Genomic DNA, 26178 nt, shown 5'->3' with positions numbered 1-26178 from the left:
AGCTCTAAACCTGCTGGTGCCTGCGCCCTCCTCCCAGGGGTGCTGATTTAACTGGCCCAGGGTACAGTCTGAGCTTCAGGGCTTTTTAAAAAAGATTTTATTACTTATTTTTAGAGAGAGGGGAAGGGAGGAAAAAAGAGAAGGAAAGAAACATCGCTGTGTGAGAGAAACATTGATCAGTTGCCTCTCTCATGACTCCAACCAGGGACCTGGCTGGCAACCCAGGCACATGACCTGACTGGGAATTGAACCGGCGGCCTTTCAGTTCACAGGCTGGTGCTCATGCACCAAGTGACACCGGCCAGGGCCATCAGGACTGTTTAAAGCTCTCCTGGGGACTCTAATGGGGCCCCGTCCCTCTGCTGGGAGTGGGGTACAGGCAGGCCTGGGGTACCTGGAACAGCAGGGCCTGGCCAGGGAGAGTTTCCACGAAGCTCTTGGCAACTCCGCTCCACCCTGACTTCCTGGAGGCACATGCCCAGAGCAGCGTCTGCTCTGAAGGGGAAGAAGCCCTCTGAGATCCATGCGTTTTTCAGAGGGGCCGAGAGAGCAGGCGCCCGCAGGTCACAGTGAAATCGGGGCTGAGCACACAGTGGAGGACTCGGAGATTTGGAGTCCAGAGATCCTCTCTCTCTACCTCCTCCTGCCCTGTCCCAGGTCCCCAGGCCTTCAGCACAGGGAGGTATTAGAACTGAGCTCAGAGCCACTCAGCGACCCCTGCTTTCCTCCCCTGGGTTCGCCACATATCGGCCACAAAACCTCGGGCGACGCTGCAGAGCTACCTCCTTGTCAGCGAATGGGACACTATTCATGATGCAGGGTGACCTGAGATCGGGCTAGCAGCACCCAGTAGGGCTTAGCCTGAGCCGGCACCCTAGCCCACTCCTCCTACCCTCCATGCCTGAAAGGCCAAATCTGCCGCGTCTCACCAGCTGTGTGGCCTTGGGCGATCACGTCGCCACTGCGCCTCAGCTTTCCCACCTGTAAAACGAACTTAATAATGGGTGATGGTGAGATGTACATGAGTTAGTATCTGTAAAGCACCTGGCACCAGGTAAATGTCAAATAAATGCTGCCAGTTACGATGATGATGATTACTATCCTGAAGCTGTCAGTTTCCTGTCCAGAGCCCTCTGAGGGGCCCTGATCCAGCCTGCAGATATGTGCCCAGGCTGGAGGGCTCCCTGCCAGAGGGCGACGACCGCTGCCCTGGGGCAAGGGGCCAGGGCTACCACAAATAGGGCGGGGCCGAGCTGCCTGAGGAAGGAGGGGCCTCTGTGTCCAAGCCTCTGGACTGTGCCCAGGGGCCGCCGGAGGCCTGGAGGTGCAGCCAGTCTGGTGAGTGAGACAGCTGACCCCACGGCAGCTCAGCCTGCTTGCTTGGGTGCAAAGTGGAGCGAAAGCCTGGCATGGCCACGGTGCTCTGGAAGCCACCAGCCCTCGGGCACTCCGCCTGCAAGCTGGTCCTCGGCGACCCAGCTCTCCCGTCCTCCGGACTTTGTCCCAGTCGCCCCTGAGAAGAGGCTGGTCACAGGTGGCTGTGTTTGTTTTCACATGTGACAGGTGATGTGTTTCCTGCAAACACAGCCAAGTCCAGGGGCTGGCTTTTTGAACTCTTCTCTTATTTCCCAGTTTCTGGTCTTACCTTTCCAGTGTTGTTGTTAAAACAAACAAGAAAGACAAAAGTGCAAAGCTGTTACTCTGGGCAACAGGAAAATCACAAGACCAGAAGCATGATTGGGATCTCCAGGTTCCTTCGAGACCTGGGTTCAAATCCCAGCCCTGCTTCCCAGCAGCTGTGCTGCGGCCTCGAGCAAGGGAGGCACCGCTGAGCCTCTCTGAGCCGACAGCTCCTCTGGAACTCAGAAACACCAGCAGGCCCCGTCCCCCAGGGTTCCTGGAAGATCTAAGTAAGGTGCATTATTTGGGGCACTGTCGGCTGCTCAACTCAAGGGGGCAAATGCCACCGCCCGCACCATCATGGCTTGGAGGAAACTCGTCCAGATCAGACCCTCCCAGGAATCATGGGGTTTCAGAGCCCCAAGGCCCCCTTTTGTCTCGAGGATGTGGAACCCAAGGCCCGATGAGGAACAGCTCCTGCCCGGTGACTGATTCCACCAGCCAGGGTAACAGGCCCTCACTCCCCAGAGGGTAACCCTCTGGAGCTGGAACGGACCCCTGGCATTTGGGGCAAGGAGGCCAGGGGGACGCAGGTAGTGGCCCCCCCTGGCCAGACTGTGGTGGAGGAGGGACAGCACGTTATAGTTTGTATCATGCCGTGCCCACTGCCCCTCAGTTAATTTCTCTAAAACCCCACCCTTGAGATATCATCCCCATTTAACAGAGGAAAAAACTGAGACTCAGAGGCTTGCCCACGGTCACATAAGTAAGTGGCTAAGCCTTGACTGAAACTGAGGTCTGATCTGAGGCCAGAATTCCTTCCCCCTCACCTGCTTGCTGCCTGGGGCAATGAGGTAGATGGTGGGGCTGCCCACCCCACCCTTCCGACCTCCCTTTGCCAGCCTGACCCTCTGTCCTCCCCCCAGCTCCGAGGCACAACTCTTGGCTTCCTGTCAGGAAGGAAAAGGTCAGCCCCACCAAACCTGGCAAGGGTGTTCCTTCACTGTGGCTGATGAGTCTGACAGATGTGGCCTTCCCAGCAGGCTTTGCTCTGAAACCTAAGCAATGAGCCTGGAGAGCCTTCAACAGTATCAGGGAGGGGGCCACTCTGATGGAGGATGCAGCGTGGGGAACAACAGACACCTGCAGCCTTCCAGCCCCGCCCCCCAGCCTCCCCACCTGGCCCCCATGCAGCCAAAGACTCAAGCTGAGGCACAGCCATAGCCTCTGGCCTCTCCTTCTCCATGGCTCCCCTTCCTGACTGTGTTTGGCCTAATTTAATTTCTCACTTAATCCCCGTGCGGACCCTGCTCCCCCCGACACTGTGTTCTAAGGCTCACGCACTCAGATTCACAGTGCCAGAAAAGCCTTTGACATCGCCCACCACAGTGCCCATTGCTTGGATGAAGAGAAGGTGGCCCAGAGGGGTCCGTGAATCCCCACCCTTCTGGGGACAGTGTGCATTCCGTGTGCACGGCCGGGGCCGAGAGGGGATTGGTTGGAGCCATCAGGGCTTCCCGACCTGACTCACACCGCGAAGCGCACAGAGAAGGATCTGTATTGGTTCAGCACATGAGAGACGAACAGGATTGCGCCTGGTCTCAGCTCAGCGGCCCAGGGCTCTGTCCCAAGGGCTAAGGAGATATCTCAACACATCTGTAACCCATTTGGGCGTGTCTGCTGGGAGGCCCTAATTCGGAGGGAAATTTAGGAAGACGAGAGGCTGTTCAGGAGTCCCAGATTCCAGGGGCCCTCATTAGAGGACCCAGATTCCCAGGTGGCCTCCCAAAGCCATCCGCCTTTCAAGGACCCCTCCCCCCACCACAGACCCCAGAGGGAAGCGGAACAATGACCCAGGTCGCGGTAGGGACTTGGAATTGAGAGAGACATAATCCCAATACCATGTTGTCGAGCTGTGTGACCTTGGACAAGGTGCCCACCCACTCTGAGCATCATCTGTAAAACGGGGAGACCACGGCTCGTCCAGGGGGACGGCAGAATCAGCTTGCCATGCCCCAGAATGTGAGCGTGACGAAGAGAGAAGACTCTGGGAGGAGGTCATGTCAGAGACAGTCCCCTCCTCGCGCGTCAGGAGGAGAGTATGCATAAAGGCTGTCCCCCGAGAGCCTCGGGCTCCTATGAACGGCCCCGGAGAGCTCACCCCTGGCCAAGAACTTGAACTGCCAGTTGAGCAGGGCGGGGGGCTGGAGAATAAAATGAGCACACAGGAAAGCCCCCCGTGGCAGCGCGTCTCGCTCATCTCATTCTCATTTAACCCGCACTGCCCTTCCAGGTGGGGGGCATGGCTTCCTGGTCCCCGCTTCAGAAGCAGGACCTCTGGGGCCCAAGGAGACGGTGGCACTTGTCCTGGTCACATGGAGAACAGCGGCCCCGCTGAGGTTTGCGCTCCAGACCCTCTGACACCGAAGCCGAAGGTCCGCCCCCCCACTTTGCAATACTGTTTCCTGCCGCAGAAGGCCCGAGGGGCCGCCGTCCTGGGGGTAGCCAAGTGGCCATCCTCTGCTCGGCCTTTTCGCCCCAAGCCACTGCCCCACTGCAGTTCGCTGGATCCCCACTCCGGCGGGCTCCGGGCTGGACATGGGCAGGGGACGAATGAGACCCATCTCCGCCCCCGGGAAGTGCTCAGTCCGGAGGAGCACAGCCCTGAAGACGAGCAATCGCACACCAACGCACATCATAAAGCAAGCACGGCGGGTCCACCCAGCCTCCAGCTCTCCTTTTAAGGGACACAACAGGCTCTCGAGAACATAGTGTCCAGTATTTAACAACGAAAGTATTTAATAACAACATTCCTGCAGTTACTACTTGCCAGAGAGCGTGCTGCGTGCTTCATGTGGCTCAGTGTACCCTTGCAATGCCCCTCTGAGGCCAGCACTGCTTTCCCCCTTTTACAGTGGAAGACACTGGGACACAAGGCCCAAGGTCACAGCCAATGGAGCTGCAGGTCAAGCCCCAACAGTCTACCCCAGAGGCCCTGAGCTTTACTGTCGTGCTACGTTGCCTGCAGGAGCAGTTATACATGGTAGGTGACTAGGATAACCTAGCCAAGGCCCAGGTACGTGAACTGGGTTTCGTGGGCCAGGCTCGCTACTGAACTGAAGTCAGCCTCTGGCTGCACTAGGCCCCAGGGGCCAGCCTGCACACCAAGAGACTGGCCAGCTGGAGCAAGTGGCTAACAAAGTGGTAACATCTGGACCACAGCTGGGGTTCCTAAGAGACTGACGCTGGGTGCTGGGGTGGACCCTCAGTGGGGTGATTAGGAAGGAGGGGAACGATAATTAGGGACCCCATATGGCAGCAGGCAGGCAACTCAGTTGCAACATACCCTCCCCAGGCACTGGGCTTGGGGGAGAGATGGCTGCTGAGATGCCACCTCCTCTAAGCAGCCTTCCCAGAATATTCTCTTGCACAGACCCTCACAGAGCACTATCTGACAGCCCTAATCGCCTCAGCATGAGGAGCTAGGGTGGGCATCAGATGGATGTGGGCTCAAACCGTGGCTCTGCCTACCCCGTCACATAACTTTTCGGAGCCTCAGTTCCTCCATCTGTAAAATGGGCTAATACTCCCTACTTCCTTGGACTGTAGTTCTCAGCAGCTCCCTGGCCTGAGAGCCGCTGTGGTTTTAGGGACACTTGATGGAGGGAGTGGGAGGGAGGGAGGGGAAGGGGGAGCGTGAGCGAGACACAGTGAAGACACGGCGTGGGCGGCACATACAGCCATGGGCACTCTTTCTCCCGTGTGTCCTTGGGTAGAAACACAGGAAAGACAGGCGACTCTAACTCTGAGAGCTCGAAGGTGGGCGGAGGGTAGCCTTCCTGGTGGAGACCCACATAAGGAGAGGGCAGGGCCGGGCTCTCGGGGGCTCAGCCTCCTGTCCCTCGGTGCTTCCCTCTCACCTGTCTCTGTCTCCGCCAGCGCCTTCCTCTGAGCCTGTCCCTCTGCCCTGTCTCTCCCTGTGTCCGAGACCACCTGTTAAGTCTCCTTCTCATGTCCCAAGAGCCTCTGAGCATCCGGAGTGTCCAGGGCAACCTCACCCAGCACACGGACCTCGGCTCCAGCCCAGCCAGCCCTCCGCAGGGTGGGCACGTGGCTCCAGGGAGGAGTGGCCCTGAGGACCCCGTGTCCAGTCACCTGCAGGGCCCCGGACTTCTGAGGATGGGATGAAGGGCTGAGCTGTCCACATGGTTCGTAGATCCCGAACCCCAAGGCCCAGGCCGGGTGACGGCACTTCACCAGACACCTGGGGGTTGGGCCGGAAAGGGGTGACAGCCCACCACAGCCTGTCGGGGCTCCCCGCCCAGGGGGAGGGAGCCCTGGGCCTCTCAGGCCCTCTGGGATTGCTGAGGAGCCAGGCCAGGGCCGCTCTATCCACCCAGCTCCACCTGGACTCAGCCCAGGTAGCCTCGGGCCTCAGCGCCTGCCAGACCCTCCAGAGATGCCCTCGCTTAACAGGGTAGCCGAGGGGGGTAACAAGAGAGAGAAGGGAGGGTGGGGAGGAGCCAGTGCCAGAAGCAGGGACAAAGAGGTGGGGAAAGAGAGATGGGGATGGTGGGAGAGAGGGACGGAGAGACAGACACGGGGAGCAGGGAGTCTGCTGCGTACCCGGGGCCCCAGCCTGCCAACCTCGGGCCCCCTCTGGTCTCCGTGCACATCCCCAGGGGAGCCTGAGGCAAAACCTGCTCAGCAGTGCAGCCCTGCTGACCCGGGCAAAGCCTACCCTGGGAGCCGGCCCGATCGACCACCCAAATGCCCAGCCCCACCCTCTTCTGTAGCCAAGAGAAGTGGTCTCCTGGAGGGACCAGGACCCTCTGGCTGTTACCCACACCACCCTCTCCCCACCAGCCACCAGCAGTGGCCCAGCCACTGCCCAGCCCATTCCTCCCGGCCTTGGCCTCCCCCGGTTTCTGTGAGCGCTGGGCGGTGCCTCGGCCGGAACTCCCCACCGCCCCCCTCACTGAGATTCCTGAGGAGCCTGGGTCTCCAGCGCTAGCAGGCCCTGCGGGAGTTGGAGCAGGGACAGGGGCTTGACTTCGCCAGCAGGGCCCGGTCAACATGGGCGTGAGGTCCCAAGCGGCCGCATCGAATCCCCTCCCTCCACTGGAGCTGCAGGGCCCTGGGGAGGAAAGAAGAAAGCGACCAAGCCCAGCAGGCCCTACCCTGTCATCAGCCCCTTCCCTAAACCTCGCCATTCCTACCTGTGCAACTTGGATGGTCCCTACGCAGCCCCTAACGCAGGGTGAGCATCTAGGATCCCCCCACCCTGGAGACCTAGGTCTCTGCCTGCCTCCCCCTCTCTCAACCCACTTCCCACTCTGGACTGGAGGGGCGTGCCCCCGGAAGACCACAGTCAGCCAAGAATGTGAGCACCCACTGCAAGCTGGGGGCATGGCGGGGAGGTCAGGAGTCCCAGCTGTGGGCCTCGGATGTCTCCCGACGCCCAAGCTCCATTGGCCCGAGACCCCCATCATCACTCTGGACCAGGGCACTCAGCCGTGGAGTTTGGGGTGGAAAGCCCCTGGGGCAAGGAGTTTCAGCCGCAGGCCCCTCCCTCTCTGGGAGAGCAACCGTCCACTCCTAGGGCACTGCCAGGTGTGAGGATTGAGGTGCACAAGCGAGGAGCACAGTCACTCTGGCACAACGGAGGGAAGCAGGGTGACTATTATCGCTGCGGGAGGTTCTGGGCTGCAGAGAGTTGGCAGGAGGGGTTACAGAGACAGAGAGAAAACAGAGAGGGAAAGGAAACGTGTTCGGTGCTACAGGAAGTGGTCTGGCATGAGGTTCCTGAGGCCAGGCATGTGGTTTCAAGAGCTCTCAGCACAGGGTCCTTGCAGTGACAGACCTTGCTCTCAAAGGGCTGGGCAGGGCCCTGTCTGCACAGGAGAAAGCTCAGAGAGGGGCGGCTTCCCCTTGGGAGAGGCCCAGCACCCGGGCCGAGGGCCAAGAGCACGGCAGCCTGGTGAGCCTCCAGGTATCCAGGGTGAAAGGAGACTCTTTGCAACAGGAAAACAACTGTGTAAATGAACCACTACTGACCGGACTCGAGGCTCCAGGGAGGGGGCGCTCAGAGCTTTGGGTCACCTGGATTCCCACCCGTTCTCATCCAGCTCTACTGGCGAGCCCTGTGTGACCCCCGAGAACACAGGAGACATACGAGCCTCTGCCACTGATCTGGAAACTGAGGCCCAGGGAGGCACTGTGCCCAAGGTCACGGTTTGGAGCTGGGCTGAGCCTGCTGGGAGCCGATTCTGTCCTTCTGCCCAATCTTTCCCCCATTGTCGGCCTAGAACACCCCTAGCTGGAGCAGACAGAGTTGAGGCTTAGACCGAGGCCCAGCCAGACACCCCACTCGAGGGGGCTGGGTGGGTGGAGGTGGAATGAAGCCTGAGCTGATTGCGGGGAAGGGGAGGGATCGGCATTTCCTGAGTGCCTGGAATCCACCAGATGTCCGAGGTAGGTGTTTTGCATGCTTTACCTCATGCAAGCCTCCCAAGGGGTCAGTGTGGAATATGGCTTTTTTATTTTCAGGACAAGGAAGCCAGGAGTCCAAGAAGATAAGTGGCTTGCTCAGGGTCACAAAGTCTGGGGGTCACAGGTCTGAGGCCAACCCTGAAGTCATCAGCTGCCCCCAGCCCAGGCAGAGCCAGGACCCTGAGCTCTGCCAGTCTGGGAGACCCCTCAGGGGTCTTGAACCCACAGCAGCGGCCCCAGCCCTTGCTCGCACGGCCTCACTGCGGAGTGAACTAACCCAGTTAGCCAGTTTGCCCAGTGCACAGACTCGAGACAGCTGAGTTGGCTGGCCAGAGCACCAAGGCTGTCCCGAGGGAAGAAGTGGCTGGAGCTGGGCCTGGAAGAATGAGGAAGATGCGGGCAGGTCAGGAGACGGGGAGGAGGTGAGGGCATTCAGGCAGAACCACAGGGCTGGGGCACCGAGGTCTGAGAGCCTGGAGAATTCTGTGCTGTGCATTTGGTACAGTTCCCAGGGGAAGCCAGGGGCCGAGGTGGGGGACAGGGGGAGTGGGGCTAGATTCCTCCTCTCCCCACCTCCAGGGGTCCCAAATGCCCAGGCCTGGGTAGGGGCTGGTAGCAGAGGCAGCCTAGACCAGCCTATCTTGTGTCCCCAGGTTCCTGGCCTAGAGCAAGGATCTCAGGCCACCCTTTCCTGGAGATCTGGGCCCCTTGCACCCAAGACCCACACCCCCAACCCAACTAAAGGCCTTGGGATTCATAATCTCAGGCTGGGAATAGAGAGGAACCCAGAATTCTCCCTCCTTACTTAGGAGGCAGGGTGGGGTGAGGGACCAAGCTTGGGATGGGGAGCAGAGACAGCATGCGTTTAAGTCCGGGCTCCAGTCCCTCCTTAGCTGTAGGATCTTGGGCATCACACTCACATCCTCTGTCACCAACTGGAAAATGGGCTTAATGATCATTCCCTCCCCGCCCACCTCACACGGCGCTGGGAGGCTCGCACGACTAAGTGTGTGAGAAAGCGCCCACTGCTAAAAGCCGTAAAGCACAAGGTGTCATCAGGAGAAATGAGGACTTGGATGCCTCAAGCACGGGAGTGACTTGCCCAAGGTCACAAGGCCAGGTGGCCGCAGAGCTTGACTTTAACTGGGTCTCCTGATGGCTAGGCCGGGACCCTCCCACCGAGAGACTCCAAAACCCCAGAGAAGCTGTGCCTGTGGGGCTGACCCTCTGTGTGCGGGTGGTGGGTGGGGCGCAGGCTCCTGCCCCCACATCCCAGCTCCTTCAGGCCGAGGCTCACTACTGCTCCGGACCAGAGGACCCAGCCTCGGACTCTGGGAGGGAAAGCCCAGCCCTGCCCCTGTTAGCCGTGACCTTGGGCAAGTCGTTTCAGCTCCGGGACCTCCAGTTTCCTCATCAGTAAATGGCGACTCAAAGTCACCTCTGCTTGGGGATCTGGTGGGAGGCTGACCCGGCATTGTGGCTGCACAGCGCCCAGGGCAGGGTCCGGCACACCTCAGGTGTTCTGCACATGAGGGCCCGCTCCTCACCCTCGGCTGCGCCTGCCAGGCATCTTCCCGGCTCAGCAGGAGGAAGTCTCCCTTCCCCGGAAAACCTGCCCAGAACAATAACTGAGAACAGAGACTGGCTGGAGGACCTGGATCCTGGAAGAAGATCATGTTACTGAATGCCTAGTGCGAGTGGGGGAAGGTAAAAAGTAGAGCAAGACTCTGGCTCAGAGACGGTGTGTGTGTGGGGGGGGGGGGGGTTCCTGCCTTCCCAGCCCCCTCACTTGGGGTCCCCTGGGGCAGCACAGTGTTCAAGCAAGGTACCTCTGCTCCCCCACTGGACCTGCATGGGGGAAGCGCAGAGTGAGCGAGGGGAGGGCAGGGAGAGGAGACAAGGCCAGGGTTCCGGTGTCAGTGTTCCTGCTGGCTTGTGGGGCACACCCTTGGACATATCAGGTCACCTGCCAGAGCCTCGGTTTTCCTTCTGTAAAACTGGAATGGCGATCATCATCTTAGCCCCTGCACGTGAATACATGCATAGCACACACAGGAGGCTTTACCAAGCAGGGCAAAGCCCAATTGCCAGCAGCGCCAGGAGCTGAAATCCACCACACAGCCTCCACCCCGCCCCGTTCCACAACTCTGCTGGCTCTCAGAGTGTGGTCCCCAGACCAGCAGCAGCAGCATCTCCTGAGAGCACGTTAGCGACGCACGTTCTTGGGCTGCGCCCGCCCAGACCAACACAATCAGAAACTCTGGGGCTTGTAGCTTCAACAAACCCTCCAGGAGACTGACATATGTCAAAGTTTGAGAAGCACTGCACCACCCCATGACCCGCCTCCTACTCCAGAGAAACTGCCTCCCACAGACTCGTCTCCCCATTCCTTGGCTCCCAGCTGGGGAAGAAGGAGTCACTATGGAGAGAGGTCATTAAATAGTAAAGAGATCCCATAATTAGTTAATGACACCACTGGCTCCTGGAGGGGAGGGTCAAAAGTCAGACCACGGTTGAAAAGAGAAAGCGCTCCTGTATGTCTTCCTCTTTCTGTCTCTTTCTCTCTCTCTCTCTCTCTCACACACACACACACACACACACACACACACCCCCGAGAGCCTGCCCCCTTCCTTCTGTGGGTCTGCTAACTAGCACTGAGGGGCACTGTCTGTCCCTCTTCCCAGGGGGGCTGGAACTAAATGTGGGGGTACATTCTGGTGGGTGTCAGGGAAAGGGCTTGTCTGAGAACCTGGCCCTCAGACTTTGAGTTTAAAACCACCTGACTTGAAAGCCGATTCTAGGAATTCACTCCATGGAGAACTGAGCACAAAGTATATGTCTGGATAAGGTGATCACTGTAGCAATGTGGATACTAATAAAAAATTCAAACTGGCCTACATGTGCCACAGCAGGGGGACACTTAACCAGGTCACAGTAGATCCATGTGGCACAACGCTATGGACAGAGAGGCGTGTTGTAAGAATCCTGAACAACGTGGAAAACTCCTCCCTTACAACATTAGCTGAAACACAGCAGCACAGGAAATGGTTCATACGTCTGATCTCAATCACGTGCTTGTGTTCACACTACTTATCTCTGAGCGGTTATTTCCTTCTTTCACCTGTTCTTTACCCAGCAAAGTTTTCCACAAAAACTACTTCTTCAATAATTAGTAAGTTATTCTTTGAGTGCTCATTTGGCTCAGGTGGAGATGCGGTTCTTTACAAAAAGTTGACAGAAACATCTGTTTCCTACATTAAAGCCACCGGCCCGGGGTGGTCCTGGCCCCAAGGGAGACTTGGTCCTCTCGGTGAGTATCCACATTCCGCATGGCTCCAGCGAGCACGATCAGGACGAGTGGCCATGGAGCAAGGCTGGGTTTGCTCAAATTCTATACCATATTTTTTAAGAGTTAGATCTGTCCAGAGAAGAAAGACAGTGAGCTCTCCAAGCCTTGAGGTATGTAAGCAAATGCTGGATATTTTCCATGGGATCAGACTGGGTAGGCGGCTTGACTCAATGAACTACAGAGTCCCTCACAAAACCACGAGCCTGTGAATCTGGTCACAAGCACCCAATGCTTGGCCCTCAACTCTGAGCCAAGAACACTCAGGTGGACACTGGGCTAGCACAACCTGCCCAAGAACCAAGCCCACAGAAGCCTAAGGCCCTCCTGACTCCCTGAGCTCCCAACAACCCTAGAAATCTCCTTCATGCCAAATCAGGGACTCCACTCTTTGTCATTTCCCCAAAAGAGTGACAGGAGCAACCACTTCTCATCAGCCTTTTCGGCCTCTGGCTTGTACGGAGGACGCATTCTGAGCTGGGCCCACCACTAAGCATCTTAAGTACACTAATGATCCCATTTAATCCTCATGCAAGCCCAAGAGAGAGCTACCATTATCACTCTCCATTTCACTGGTAAGGAAACCAAGGCTTTGAGAAGTTGCAAAACTTGCCCAAGGGTGAGCAAAGAGTTGGCAGGAAGAGCCGGCCCATACCTAACTCCGGCCAACATCAAGTCCCAAGAAGCTGGAAGAAGCCCAAGCTATAAGTACAACCTCGGTTGTCCTGTATGTGCTGCTTGCTCCATGGCTCCCTCACACCCGGGGCGGGGGGCAGGGGGCGGATTTCTGATATGAACAGAGTTTGAGAGGCATGACTCTTCCTTTCCATACAGTCTCCTGGCCAGAACAAAACAAAACACCTCTGCTGGATCCCGCCGGGACACAGAGAAAGGGAACTGAGAGGCTTTTGGGGGAAAAAAGTAGATGACACATCCTTCCTGCTCCAGTTACATGTCTGCTGCAAGGTCAGGCAGGCCACAGGTCAGGGAGGTCAGTGCCCACATGACCAACAGTAACCCAAGGCCTTATCACTCACTCGACACAGAACCTCATACAAAACAAGACTCCTCACCCAATGAGTTTCTATTTCCGTTATATAGGAGGCTGTCTCATCAGATCCCATTGCACAACGTTCTGATATTCCATTTCCTAAGACAGTGAGTGGGAGAGTGATTTTCCAACCGTAGTAGAATGACTCATTGTTATCATTATCAGCAAGGACAAATTAACACTCATTGAGTGCCTATTGCATACCCATCTTTCAAAGTGCCTTATGTTTATGAGGGGGAACACATATTCCCCTCTCCACTTGTTTCCTTGAAGAGGGACCTCTACTGGGAGAACACCTGTGGCCTCGCTCCGCCCCCTTCACACCCCGACCAACAGTGGCTTATCTGATTGGCTCGTCTGGGAGACACACACTGGGCATGCTCAGCAGGAGCCCAACTCTGGCAGAGCCAAGCTGCCAGCAGGAGCATTCCATCCGGCCTCCTCTCTGCTGCTACCACCTGCTTCTACTGTGAGGCTGGCACCTGTCCAGCATCGCCTGTGACCAGACGGGTAACTCTGCCGGTGCCAGGGAATATGGTTAGCAAGCCCTCAAGACCCCAGATCTAAAGCCACGTTTTCCGGCTGTCCTCAGTGATGACGCTAATGTTTGGCACTCCATCTTTGTCAATTGTTTTCTTTCCACTTGCTTCCAAATTCAGGAGGAAAAAGGGGGTTCTCTCTAAAACCTCAACATGTTTTAAGCTCCTTTAACCCTCACAGCACCCCCCTAAATTATTGTTATTTGCCCTAACTTTGACATGAGGGAAATTAACCCCGTCTATATTGACAACTGTTGAAAAACTGGTTGAAAAGTTTTCCAAACACCAGGCGCACGCAGGGTGTGTCCACCACCGTGGAAGTGGGTGACACTCCCATCTCTATCAGGCTCTTGTCTGTCTCCCAGGATCTGAGGCTGGTGGCCAAAGCCACTCCTTCCATGGACATTCCCTCAGTCTTGAGGCTTGACAAATGGATATTCATTTCAAACCAACACCCCACCCCCTTTGGGGAAAAATATGCTTTATTAACAACAACAAAAAGCTCAGTATGATCCCAAGTTCATATAATACATTTTTGTTTAAATATGTACAGTAAGTTTTTTGATAGCTTTATTGTATGGCTGTTCTTTCTTAAGCGTGAAAAGAATATGGGTTACTAGATAAGAATCCGAAAATAGGGGAAAGTGAAAAAAACAAAGGTTTGTAATCTGATCTACATAATCTCACTGTTATATGAAGATTTAAATGGATTCATCTACTTTCTTGCTTTGTTGAGGACAGTCTGGGGAGGGGCAGCTCTGCCATTTGGTGTCTGCAGTGTCTCCGTGGCAGCCAGGGCCTGCCCACCTGCCGTGGCTGTCTCCATGCAGGAGAATGGGCCAAGCACCCAGAGGTCCTTTCCATGAATACAGCCCTGCAGATACCCACGGTGACAGTGCACGTGCCTCGCTCACCAACACCAAGTGCAGCCAGTGCAGGATCATAGTTACAGTTTTGCAGCTCAAGAAGCATTGTAACCTGTCAGACGTTGCCTGGCAAGTAAAAGATGAGCTGGGATAGAAACCCAGGTCTCTGGATCCCCAGGCTCAAGCTAGTCACCAAGTTCTTCTGCTCCCAAAGGCTTAAATCTGGCTTCCTATTAGTAATTGCAACAGTATCAAAACCAGCTCACACATGTATACTCTGTGCCAGGTACACTTCACAAATGCTTTGTATACGTTGATTCACATCATTCTCAAACAACTCTGGGTGGTAAGTGCTATTATCATCTCCGTCTTAGATGCTGAAATTGACGCCCAGGGAGCTTAAAACACTTTCGGAAGGTCACACCCAGCAGGTCAACGGCAGAGGTGGGAATTTTTTACAGGCAGTTTGGTTCCAGAGTCCGTGACATTGCCCGTGGTTCCTTCCTCGCTCTTCTGGGCCAAGCTCAGCTGGTCCCCAGGCCAGTTCTGGAACACTTGCTGCCTGAAGAGCAAGAAAACCAGCCTAGAGGGCCGCCTCCCCGAAAAAGGTCGCTCTGCAACTTCAGAGCCGAGCCAGGGTCTGGAGCCAGGCTTCCCAAAGCCCAGCCTCCGGCACTCTGTCTGCTTCTCTGCATTGGCTGTGTGAGCCTAGGTCTAGAATTCTCAACAACTTCCATCCCAGATCCCCCTTCAACATATCAGGAAAAATCAGGAGTGGAACCCAAAGAAGGGGCAGAAGCTCCCACTTCAGGGAAAGAAGATGGGTGAAAGTGGAAGTGCTTCCCACTCGGTGGTCTGGAGGGATGATAATACCAGGTGGACTTCCTGGAAGAATGGGCCTTCCATTCCCCCAGCTCTGAGCTTGTGTCCTCGCAGGGCAGTAGCACCTTCCTCAAATAACTGCTGACTTAAAGTTGCCTTTTCTGGCTGAGTCAGAGTTCACTGAGGACCGGAGTGACCCCTCAGCTGGAGGAAGTTCAGTTGTTCCCCTCTCGGGAAGGGAACAAGGGAAGCTGAAGCTCCGGCTGAAGCAATCCTAGACCAGCGGACTGTTCCCACCTCCCTGGACCCAGGATCCAGGAGCCGGGGAGGCAGGCCCGAAGGGCAAGGCAGGGACACCCGGACCCTGCTTCCAGGCTTTGCCTTTGCCAAGGAGTCACCAAGGATCTGGCACCGAGCTAGGTCCTGCTGAGCTGCCCCAAGGGGAATCACTTATTCATCCAACTATTATTTCCTGAGTGCCTGCTGTGTGCCCGGCCCGGAGCCAGAAGTCAGGATACAGAGACAGACAGGGCAGTCCCGGCCTGGGGACAGTTCACAGAGACACTCAGTATGCCGCAGAACAGCTGTGAAGAGGAAAGTACTCGGTGTACGTAAGCACAGAATAAGGGGCTGGAGAAAGTCTGCCATTGACGTTCAGACCTACTTCCCCTCAGGAAGCTTAGAATCATGCTGGGGAGACCCAGCCACCCCCAGGAAGAGCTGGGGAGCACCGCACAGTTGGAAATGACTAGCGTCTTAGGGTATGCACACACTCATGTTGGAGAGGCACGGAGAGCCCAGGCAGAAGTACCTACTAGGGAATGTTCTAGGAGGCCTGCGAAGCACCCTGGTACAAGCTTTGAAAGACAGGCCAGAGGCAGAAAAGAACAACGGCTCTGACTTACGGAGCATTCACTGTGTGCTAGGTATAAAACTGCTAAGCTTCACGTATGCATTTTTGTTTTATCTCACGTCCCCCTGTGAGATACGGTAGTTACCATTATTATCCTCAGCTTTCAGATTCGGAAACAGGCTCAGAAAGGGTCACAGCTCAGAAGGTGCAGGGCCAAGATTCCCGCTCCTGGTCCAACTCCACCACCACACTGCACCACGTCCCTACTTGCATACAGATGGCAGGTAGGTGTGCGTGCCTCTGGCAGAGGACAGGCCAGGGTGAAGAGGTGGGACCCATTATCGCATGTTTGAGAGGAGTTGCCCACTTCTGGTCAGTATTGAGAGCCTGGTTATAGAACTCCCTGAGAGCCTGGAAGGAGATAGGCCATTGGCAGAGCAGGGGAGGGAAGCCCAGCGAGGAGAAGAAACTTATGGAAGGTCACATGGCCTGTCAACACAGGAGTTGGAAGGAACTTCAAGAGCCAGAATACAGGCCTCTCCCCTCCCGTCAGCGGCTTCACCATGTCAGCACAGAGTGAGTCAGCTGCGACAGGAAAATCGTGGTGTAGGGGGAACCCCGGGGGTGAGTCAGGAACCAGCCAGCCCCCAGACACCAACTGGATCTGTGTCTGGTTCCTCCTCACAGGCAGCAGCAAGGGCAAAGGGAAGAGGGAAGCAGCAGGTACAGCGCCACTTATGTTTACCTCTGGACTTCCCTCCTGGCCTCTCGGATCCAGGCTTGGAGGCAGGGAAGCAGTGTTTTCAGGGAAGCTCCTGCTGAGATTAAACCAGCCCTGCACGCTAGTCCCCGCCTGGTCCCACACGGGGTCCCAGACTCTTCCCTCCCTCCTGCCTCTCCCAGGGCCAGTTCCTGATAGTTTGATGTTCTTTATTAAATCATAACCACCACCCCCCAGCTTCCCATGGGGTGGAGGAAGTGGGTATAACAGTTTGGATCAAGGGGTCAAGGCCAAGCCCAAAGCAGGAGGTGCCAGCTGGCCCCAGAGGCTCCAAACCCAAAGGAATGCTCAAGGCTTGGGTCTGCTCAGCCCTGTGCCAGGAGGGACTGCCTGGTCCTGGGGGGGGGGCAAATGGGGGTTGGGCCTCAGGGTCAAGGGTGGAGGGGAAACGGGGTGGGGAGGTAGAAGCTTCCACTCAGTGGCTTAAAACTCTGAGGTCTCAAGAGAGAGGGGACTGTCCCATATGGCAGAAACTTCACAGGAACTGGGGAACCAAAATCCACCCCCACACATGGGAAATTTGTGCCCCACGAGCTAACCTCTAGCCTGGGTCCTCCCTCGGCTGGGGCTGGAAGGGGAGAGCCACAAGCATCTCTCCCCAGCCACCCGCTGCCAGACCCGCTGCTGACTGGCCGAGCTCCGCCGCTTGGCCCAGATGTCATGGGAAACCATGGGGCCTCCTTGGGTGACGCCCTCTCTATCACTCTGCAGCACTCATCACCCTCCCTGGCACCCCCGCCCACCCAATCTAGCACCTTCCTCAGCCCCTGCTGTGCACCATGGCCTAGCTGGGGTAGGGAACAGAAAGGAACGTAGGGCGTGCACTGGGGCACTTTCTCCTCTACCATGTCAGTCTGAGTCTCTCCCACCCTTTTCACGGCCGCTTTCTATCCCCCAGCTGTAGATACCCCCAAAGCCCACAGGCCCCTTCTTCCCCATCACCACTGCCATCAATTCATTAGCCCTTGACCACTGGGTCACCCACTCCAGCATATCTAAAGTGCTACTCTGGCCCTGGCTGGTGTGGGTCAGTGGATTGAGTGCTGGCCTGTGAACCAAAAGGTTGCCAGTTCGATTCCCAGTCAGGGCACACTCCTGGGTTGTGGGCCAGGTCCCCAGCTGGGGGCATGCCAGAGGCAACCCATCGATGTATCTCTTGCATATCAATGTTTCTTTCCCTCTCTCCCTTCCTTCCCTTCTCTCTAAAAATAAATAAATACAGTCTTAAAAAAATAAAATGCCACTCTGTGTCACTGACCTGCTCAAAAACCTTCAGTAGCTATTACTTTCTACAAAACAATCCAAATAGCTCACCTTGGCATTCAAGGCCCTAGATGAGTTGATCCAACCTACCATTCCCCCTTCAAATCCTTGCACAGTCCCAACACTTCAGCTGGACTGAATGACCTGGAAATGTCTTTAAATCTCCCTGAACACACTGACCTCCTTGCCTTTGCCTGTACAGTTTCATCTGCACCACACGCTGCCTTCCCTGGGGCTGCTGGAACCCTCCCAATCCTTAGGGCCCACCCAAACTCTGTCGTCCCAAGAAGCTTTCCTGAAGACCTCTCTAATCCTTTCTTCATTCATCTCCTATCAGAGTCAAGGGTATCCTTGTCTTAGCTCCTTCCCAGACAGCAAGCAACTAAGGACGGGATCAATGTGTCATCGTTTGTCACCCTCACGTGGGGGATAGAGTGGTGGGGAGGACTTTCCAGTGATGCTTACTAAGCCCTGTTTGAAATGAACACCTTCCCCACAGGCACCACCTACTGACCTCTCCCTCCCCACCACACCACACTCCTCTTACGTCACTAACATGCTGAAGAGGGGAGTCTGTGGCCCCAAGCTGATCCAAGACCATCCAGGACTTGGGGACCCAGGCAGAAAGTCCCACTCAAGTCTCACCAACTCTAAGAAGTTCCCTCACTCCCTACCCTGCTTTCTCCAATGTCTCACTTCTTTTAAGCAGCCCCCCCATTCTCTCTCTCTCTCTCTCTCTTTCTACTCTACTTAGTGCAGCCTTCAGTCAGACTTTGTCCCGTTGTACTTTCCAGCCGGTTCCAAAGTATAGAGCTCATTTCCCCAGGAGCAGGGAGCCGGCACCAGTATACCCAGTCTCCTCCAGTGCCCAGCCCTGATCAAACAGATAACAGGTGCCCACTGTTCCTCCTCTCCACCCCAAGCCAAGTGGGCAATAGAAGAGCTGGACTGCAGTCACCAGACAGGACAGATCCACGGAATCTCATCTGGTCCGGAGCCCGCATCTGAGTTATCCTCTCCGTCAGGGGTTTGGTGGGGATGGGGAGCCCTCACTGGCAGCAACTCAAAATGAGGGCAGAGACCAGGTCTGACTAGTTCACCTCTCAAACAACACCCAGTATATAATGGGTGCTCAGGACACATTTTTGTGTTTATTTAATTGGATACCCACCAAGCTCAAGCAATAGTACGGAACGCTCAGCCACTCTTTGGTCCAGATGACAATCTAAACCTCAATCTTGAAATGGACAAACTGATGCTGGTGGCAGACGGCAATTTCTGGCTCTTGCGGGGTCAGGAGGTGATGTACCCCATCTCCGACCCTCCAAAAGCAGGCTTATTCCCAGGCAGCAAGCCAGCCCACCACCTGCTCATCCACATCAGAGCAGCTGGCACGTGGTGAGGCCTCACTACGTGCCTGGAGCCTTGCTAAGTACTGTACACCCATTATTCTATTAAGTCCTCACTACTGACAATGGCACTGTCATTATCCCCATTTTACAGATGAGAAAACTGAAGCTTAGTGGATGAGTGAAACCCAAGTCAGTTTGGTCCCAAAGCCCAAGCCCTTGACCACTGGTCTGGGCTGCCCAGTGACCATGGTCCTGGCACAGAGCACCCACAACCACGGACGACAAAAACCTCTAGACCCAAGAACTAACCCTGGCATGCAGCAAGAGCCCCAGGCCTTGGGCTTGACTCTAGGACCAATGTCTGGCTGGGATTTCCCTTCTCTTCCGTCCACATTCACCAGATGAGAACTTGTCCCTGCTTTCTGCCCTGGATCTCTCAGGCCAACTCACCTGGAAAAGCCCTTGGAGGGGTACAAAAGCCCCTTTGAGTTTCTGACCCAAAGTCATACTGGGCTCTCAGAGTTGGGGAAAGGGAGACTGAAATCTCCCAGACTTAGGCCCCATTCTTCCTGGGCTTGTGGGTTCAAGCCCCATCCAAGTAACTAGTGTGACCTGTATAGCAATCCGCTTCATGTTTACAGAAACTTGGCTTTGCTCAGTGCGACTCTGCAAGCAGAGAAACCGCGGTCTGGGCACGGCGATCTGAATACCTGTGGCTGAACTGCATTGGTTCTCACCTGCCAGCCCTCACCTTCCCGGATTTTAACAAGAAAGGGCAACGAGACCGTGAAGTTCATCTGGTTCAAACGCCTTTTACTGGAACTCGAGAGGTCCAGAGCCCAGGGCAGGGATGAACCCGGGGTCACACAGCTGGTACATGGCGGAGCTGGAGAACTGGGGTTCAGAACTCCGGAACTTAAGCTCCTTCTCACCCACCAGCTGCGTTCCTGGCCCGACCTGTCACTTGCTCCGAGAAAGCTGCCCAAGCGCGCTCTGGAAGTGGTGGCGAAAACTAACTTTGCTACTGGTTGTCTGATCGACCTCCCCCACCCCCTGTCCCTTCTCACCTGCTGGTTCTGGTTTTTGCTCGGCGCTGCAAGGCTGGCGTCGCCCTCTCGCACTCCAGCCAGCGTCCAAGTGCGCAGCGCTGGGCTCAGCCACTTGGCCCCTCCCGGCGGTCCTCAGAGAAAGCAACGGCTTGGGCCAAGCCCCGCCCCCGCCTGAGAACACGCCCTGAACACGCCCCCTGGTTCCAGACGCGAGTCCGCTAGCCCCGCCCCAGGGCGCTGCAGGAATGTAGCCTGGCAACAAGCCCGACCAGGCTCCGCCCACCACTGCCACCCTACTGTAACCCAGCCAGACCCGCCTCGGGCCCTCCTGGGGGTGGAGCCACGCCCCTTGCCCCGCCCCACTTATGGCCGCCAGTCTATCCTGCCAGCCCCGCCCCTTGGCCCACCGGGGATGAGGTTCGTCCCTGGGCCCTCCTCCTCAGTCCTGTTCTCCGTGTCCCTCCAGCTCTCGGCGATGCCAAGATAAAGCTTAACCTCGGCCTGGAGTGGTTTCGCGCTCGAGCCCTACCGGGTGGGAAGCCCCACTCACAATGCTACCTAACGGTCCCGCCTCTCCTCGGCCTTGCCGCCGCCTCCATCCCATTCTCCTCCCCGCGGACCCCGGCCCCAGGCCCATCTAGGATGAGGCCACGCCCCAGGCACGCCCCTTCCCCGCCTCAGCTCCTACCTAATCCGGTCCTGCCCTGCCAACCCAAACTGCACGCGGGCCGGCAGGCGGAGGGGCCCCCACGCTGGCATTCCAGGGAGGGTGTATCGGGGTCCAACCGGTGCACAGCGTGGGAGCCGGTTTGCGTTCCAAGTCCGAACCTCTATCAGGAGGAGGCTTGGGCCCAAGCGCTTTTTGAAAATACTAACAGTACCGCTGATTAAACTCTTGCCAGAGGCCCGGCTCTATGCCAAGCACTGTAAAAAACTACTGGCTCCTGAACTTGCACAACTCTATGCACATGTTGCACCCATTTTACCCAAGAGTAACCTGAGGCTGAGAGAAGAGAAGTCGTGGCCTCTGAGTCTCACACTGGAGGTGTGAGCGGAATCTTGTCCCAAGCCCTGAATCACAGGCTTGATGCTGCCCCAGCTTGCCTGGGCTGGCTGGCCCCTGCAGAAGTGGCCTGAGCCAGCCAGCACTGGAGCAGTGCCCAGTAGGCTGCCTGAGGTGAAGGAGGAGGTGTGGGTTGATGAGGAGGGCGGCAGGAGGGATTGCTGGTCTGAGCCCTCAGAAGCTGGCTTTCTTCCTAGAGAAGGAACCACCCAGAATTAAGATGGGCTGCAAGAGATCTCCAGATGACAGTGGGGCCCCCACCTGCATTCCACCCCTCTGCATTCCCAGACTCAGAGACCAGCTTCAGGCAGGTTACCAGGCAGGTTACTGACCAGGGCCATTTACCTGTGCAGTTGACAAAGCTCTTTCATTCCCATTATCTCATTGGCATCTCCCAAGGACGTCATTCTGCATGGGTGGAGCAGGTTGGGAACTGGATCCCAGGCCAGCACGGTCCTTCCCAAAGCATGGTCCTTGGACCTGCAACAGCAGCGGCACCTGGGAACTTGGTAAGGAATGTGTGTTTGGGGGCTCCTCCTAGACCTACTGAATGAGAAACTGTGGGGAAGGAGCCTAGCAACTTGTTTTAGCAAGGCCTCCGGGAGATTCTGAATCCCATCAAGTCTGAGAAGAAGTTTGGGTGGTTTGACAATCACACAGACCAGGGAGCCTCCTGGGAGCCTTGTGGTCCGAGGCAGGCAGGGTAAGAATCGTCCAAACCTGTAAAGAATTTTTTTGAGTTTACTTGAGCCCAAACTGATGACTATTACTGGGGAGCAAGATCTCAAATGCTTTGGAGGACAGTTTTGCCATTTCTTTTCTGCACTTGAAATTCCGAGGGAAGTAAGGAAGGTTACATGAAGGTGGCATGAAAGCAGGGTGGGGATTGGATTACAGGATGGTTGAGATCAAGAGGGTGATTATGATTATTCCCAAGATGTGTTAACCTAGATGCACGAGAACAATGCACAGGGCTTGCTTCCGACCGATGTGAACTTTCACTAAAAGCATCGTGGGCCCCGGGGGTGACTGCCCACCGCAACCTACCCAGTTAGGGATTTATGATCAACCACCCTGTGAGGTGACTTTCTGTAGAGCCCCTCTTTCATCCACAGACCTTCACTTTTCTTCGATAAGCCCTTAAACAGGTAATAATAATACCAATCTTGAGTGTCTGTGGAGGATCAAATCTGATATTTTGAATGAACCATTCGCCCACTCTTGGACACTTAGCATGTTCAAGAAGTGTTTTTTTTTCCAGTAAAGAGTTTTCTTCAGAGAGTCTGCACACAAATTGTTCTTCCCATGGAGGGACGCCATCTATCTCGCAAGAGGCCAAGAGCTTAACTAGCTCCCACTTGATGTCGATGCCGGTGGTTCCGGGGCCGTACTTTGAGAACTACTGTGCTATTCTGTCCTGGGCTGGGTTCCTAGCCACCCCATGCAACATGGGTCTAAAATGCCCTCCTCTTCAACTGTGCTTCATGTCCCCTCCCCTCAAGCTGGGGGTGTTTGTGCTGGTAACTGGAACTTGGCAGAACAGCTGGATTCCATTGCCGCCCCCCCTCCGCCGGCTTCTTCCCCCAGACAGGCCTCTCATCACACTAGTCCCATCTGCTGCCCCTTCCTGTCTCTGTCACTCCAGATTAGAGATGGGGGCAGCTGTGGCAACGTGGAGGGCAGTCTGCAGGCAGCTTCTGGAATCTCTGCAATATCCCACCACCACCACCCCTGTCCCCACTGTTACTGTCCCCCGGAACTACCCTGACATGTTAATAGTGCAAATAAAAGCCCACATGCCTTATGTATAACCCTTTAACAGGCTGGAAAATAAAACACATTTATTGTCCTGCTTTGAGAAATATTCTTGACGATGACCAAGAAGGCCATGTTCACATTTAGAGTTCCAGTACTCTTTGGGGTTCTGTGCAGGGACATGACAGTGCGGGGTGGGTCAGCCCTGACCCCAGCCCTCAGCCCGCCCACCCTGATTCTCTTCCTGGCTCCGCATCTGTCTTGTGTTACCCGTGGCTGAAGACCTAGGCATACGAACATCCTAGTCTGCGTGCCCAAACTGTACACATGTCTTGCTTATAGTTATGGCTCGGTCACCCCTCAGGGGTGTACACAAGGCCACATTACACCCTCAGAAGTATGGGCCTGGGGAAAGTGCTTAGGTAAGCCATAAAACTGGTCTTGGGTCCTCCAGGCAGAGATTTCCAGGGTTTTAGACACCTAAAGCATGAGCAAGGTGACACGGGTGACCTCTCTTTCCCAGGTCTATGGGTGGCACGGCCATTTACCCTCGTCTCCCAGCACCTAGCACAATGCTTGTGCACGTTGGAAGCTGAAGGGACGGTCATTGAGTGGATGTGTGTCTGAGTGCTTTATCCACATGTCAGATCGGGTTGGTTCTCCCAGCATCTCCTATCTTTCCAGCGAGAGTCAGGCTTTGTCATGGCTCACCTGGGCATTTTGCCAGGCGAAGAGCAGAGCTGCCTTTAGGGAGAGACTACTTCTATCTTCTGGGAAACTCTCTCGTCCGTCCAGAGGTAAAGCCGAGAGTTCTGGAGGCAGGAAGAGGGGGGCAAGAACCACTCTAGAAAGAGCCAATATCAGACAGCCAACTTGCAGGCAGGGAAGATGGTGGGAATAGCAAGACCTCAGAAGGATACGGCCATGGGGTTCCCAGCTTCTCAGAGGATCCCCCACACCACACATGGCCCAGGAGCTGCAGAGCAGGAAACCCGACGGTTCTTGTGGGCAAGACCATGGGTGTCAGGGTCTCGTTGGCGCCTGGGCCTAGGTAAGGCCCCAGGACTTACACAACCCTGCAGGGAGAGAGGGAGCGTGGTGCATCTGTTTCCTATTGCTCTGCAACAAACCACCCAATCATTTAGCCCCTAAACCTGCAATCTAGGGTGGGTTCAGCGGTAAAGGCTTATCTCTGCTCTGTGCAATGTCAGCTGGTTCAGAGGATCCATTTCCAAGATGGCGCACTCAAATGGCTAGCAAGTTGGTGCTCAGCCAGAGCTGTGGACCAAGCTCAGTTCCTCTCCATGAGGTGTCTCTGCATGTTGCGTAGGCTTCCTCGTTGCAAAACAGAGAACAGGGCAGAAGCACATGGCATTTTCTGACCCAGACTTTTGTCATGTAACACCTCTTCTTTTGTATTCTATTAGTGGAGGTAATCAAAAAGGCCCACCCAGTTCAAGGGCAGGGAACATAGTTTCTCTCTCTTGATGAGGAGGTGGCAAAGCTCAGGAAGAGCTTGCAGGACGGAAGATATTGTTGCACATATTCTCGCGAGGGTCAGGGCCTCAATCTGGAAAACACACCCTGTCCCAAGCAGGTTGTCGGAGTGAGTGGAGTAGAAATTCCTCTGTGGGAATTGAGAGCCTGAATGAAGCTGATTTAGACCCAGTGATTCAGCTTCTGGGGACTCATCCAAAGAAACCCCAAACAGTAATTCAAACGAATACACACACCCCTATGTCCACTGCAGCACACAGAAGCCAAGATATGAAAGCAACCCAAGTGCCCACCAGCAGATGAGTGGTTGAAAAAGCTGCGGCATGTATGAATTGAGCTGATGTAAAGAAAGAAGCAGACAGTTTTCTTACGTAATGATTTGTGCACAAATGAATAAGCTCCACAGTGGACGAGTAGTCTTCAGTACTCGGGTTACTGAGGATCTTCCTTCTGCAGAGTCCTCAGAATAGAGTTAGCACCGCCCTCCCCTCCACCTGCACTGTTTCCCTGAAGTTCCAAATTTCAATAGCGCTCATTCAGTCCTTATAACAACGACCCAATGGGGTATGTATGATTATGATGCCCATCTTCCAGACGTGGAAATAGAGACACTCAGAAGATATGCAGCTGGCCCAAGGTCACACAACTAGTAAGTGATGGAGGAAAGAGAAATGAAAGTGGGTGGTAACTCCAGTTTTCTGTTGTGGAAACTGAGCCCTGGGGGAAAGGGCCCAGCTGGGCGGGACACAGGTGCCCAGATTCTGAGCACCCAACAGTGAGCCACGTGGTCTATCCTTCAAGGCTCACATTGGTCAAAGAGCCGCCACACCCCGTCCCGCAGGGCCTCAAAGGGCCCCTGCTCCTGCTGGAGGAGCAGAAAGAGCGCTTCTCCCTTTTGCAAAAGTCTGCCCCACACTCTGCCCTTTTGCTGAGTCTCTGGCTAGGAAGCGGTTAATAGCAGTTCCTCAAGCAGGGCTATTTTTAAGCGAGCCAATTTCTGCATTTGAATGGGCTCCGTGGGACCACACTTTTACTTTCCTCTCCAAAGGACAGAATGAGGATCTGAACTCTAAACCCATTATAACTGGGTGGTAGCTGGGACCTGACCCAAGTTTCCACCGGAGAGACTGAGCCACTGGTTTCTTCCATCTCAGGCGTGTAACAAAGATCTTTTAGACCCCTGCTTTGCTCCCACCCCACCCCCACCACATCTGAAGGTCCCGCTCTGTCCTCAGGAGGCTTTTGGCACAGTGGGGAAGCTGACCCGTACCCCTTGCAGAGGTGCCCACATTGTTACAATAACAATAGTGATGACAAGGACAATAACAGAAGTTACCATTTTTAAAGTAAGCTGTTTGTTTCCATGCACCAGATGTTTCTAAATGTCTTTGAGGTTTTCTTTTCTTTTTTTCTTTCCTCTTTTTTCTTTCCTCTTTTTTCTTTTTCTTTCTTTCTTTCTTTCTTTCTTTCTTTCTTTCTTTCTTTCTTTCTTTCTTCTGTTTTTGAAGAGAGTTTAGTAGCTAAACATGGCAGCATGTGTCCCAAGGCCGATATATATTACAGTATGACAAACATACAGACTGGTTGAGGAAAAACACACGGTTCCTGCCTCCCATCACCATGAGGGGAAACGCAGATACCTTTGAAAACATTTTGCTTATAAACAATGTCCGAGGACCAGAGCCCACAGCCAGGGGCTTTGCCCAGGTGGCTCCGGAAGTGTTCGTTGAGCGTCATGTTGCCGAGGCCATGGATGCATCCTGTCGACGTAACAAACCTCCAAACCTATAAGAATTTTTATCAGTTTCTTTGAGCCAAACTGACGACAG

General features: G+C 55.3%; 1 protein-coding gene across 1 annotated transcript in view; it reads right to left on the bottom strand.

Moving 5' to 3' along the window:
* Positions 1 to 20198, bottom strand: part of CD82 (CD82 molecule) — a 52264-nt gene extending 32066 nt beyond the window's left edge. The window contains exon 1 of the mRNA XM_045825767.1: positions 20053 to 20198. The gene's annotated coding sequence lies outside the window, so the exon portion shown is untranslated. The remainder of the gene's footprint in view (positions 1 to 20052) is intronic.
* Between the last annotated feature and the right edge of the window lie 5980 nt (positions 20199 to 26178).

The sequence above is a fragment of the Phyllostomus hastatus genome, unplaced genomic scaffold, assembly GCF_019186645.2.
Source record: "Phyllostomus hastatus isolate PE091 unplaced genomic scaffold, TTU_PhHast_1.1 phas_scaffold_585, whole genome shotgun sequence".
Taxonomy (NCBI): domain Eukaryota; kingdom Metazoa; phylum Chordata; class Mammalia; order Chiroptera; family Phyllostomidae; genus Phyllostomus; species Phyllostomus hastatus.
Note: the sequence above shows the minus strand (reverse complement) of the source record. Positions and strands in the feature narration are given on the sequence as shown.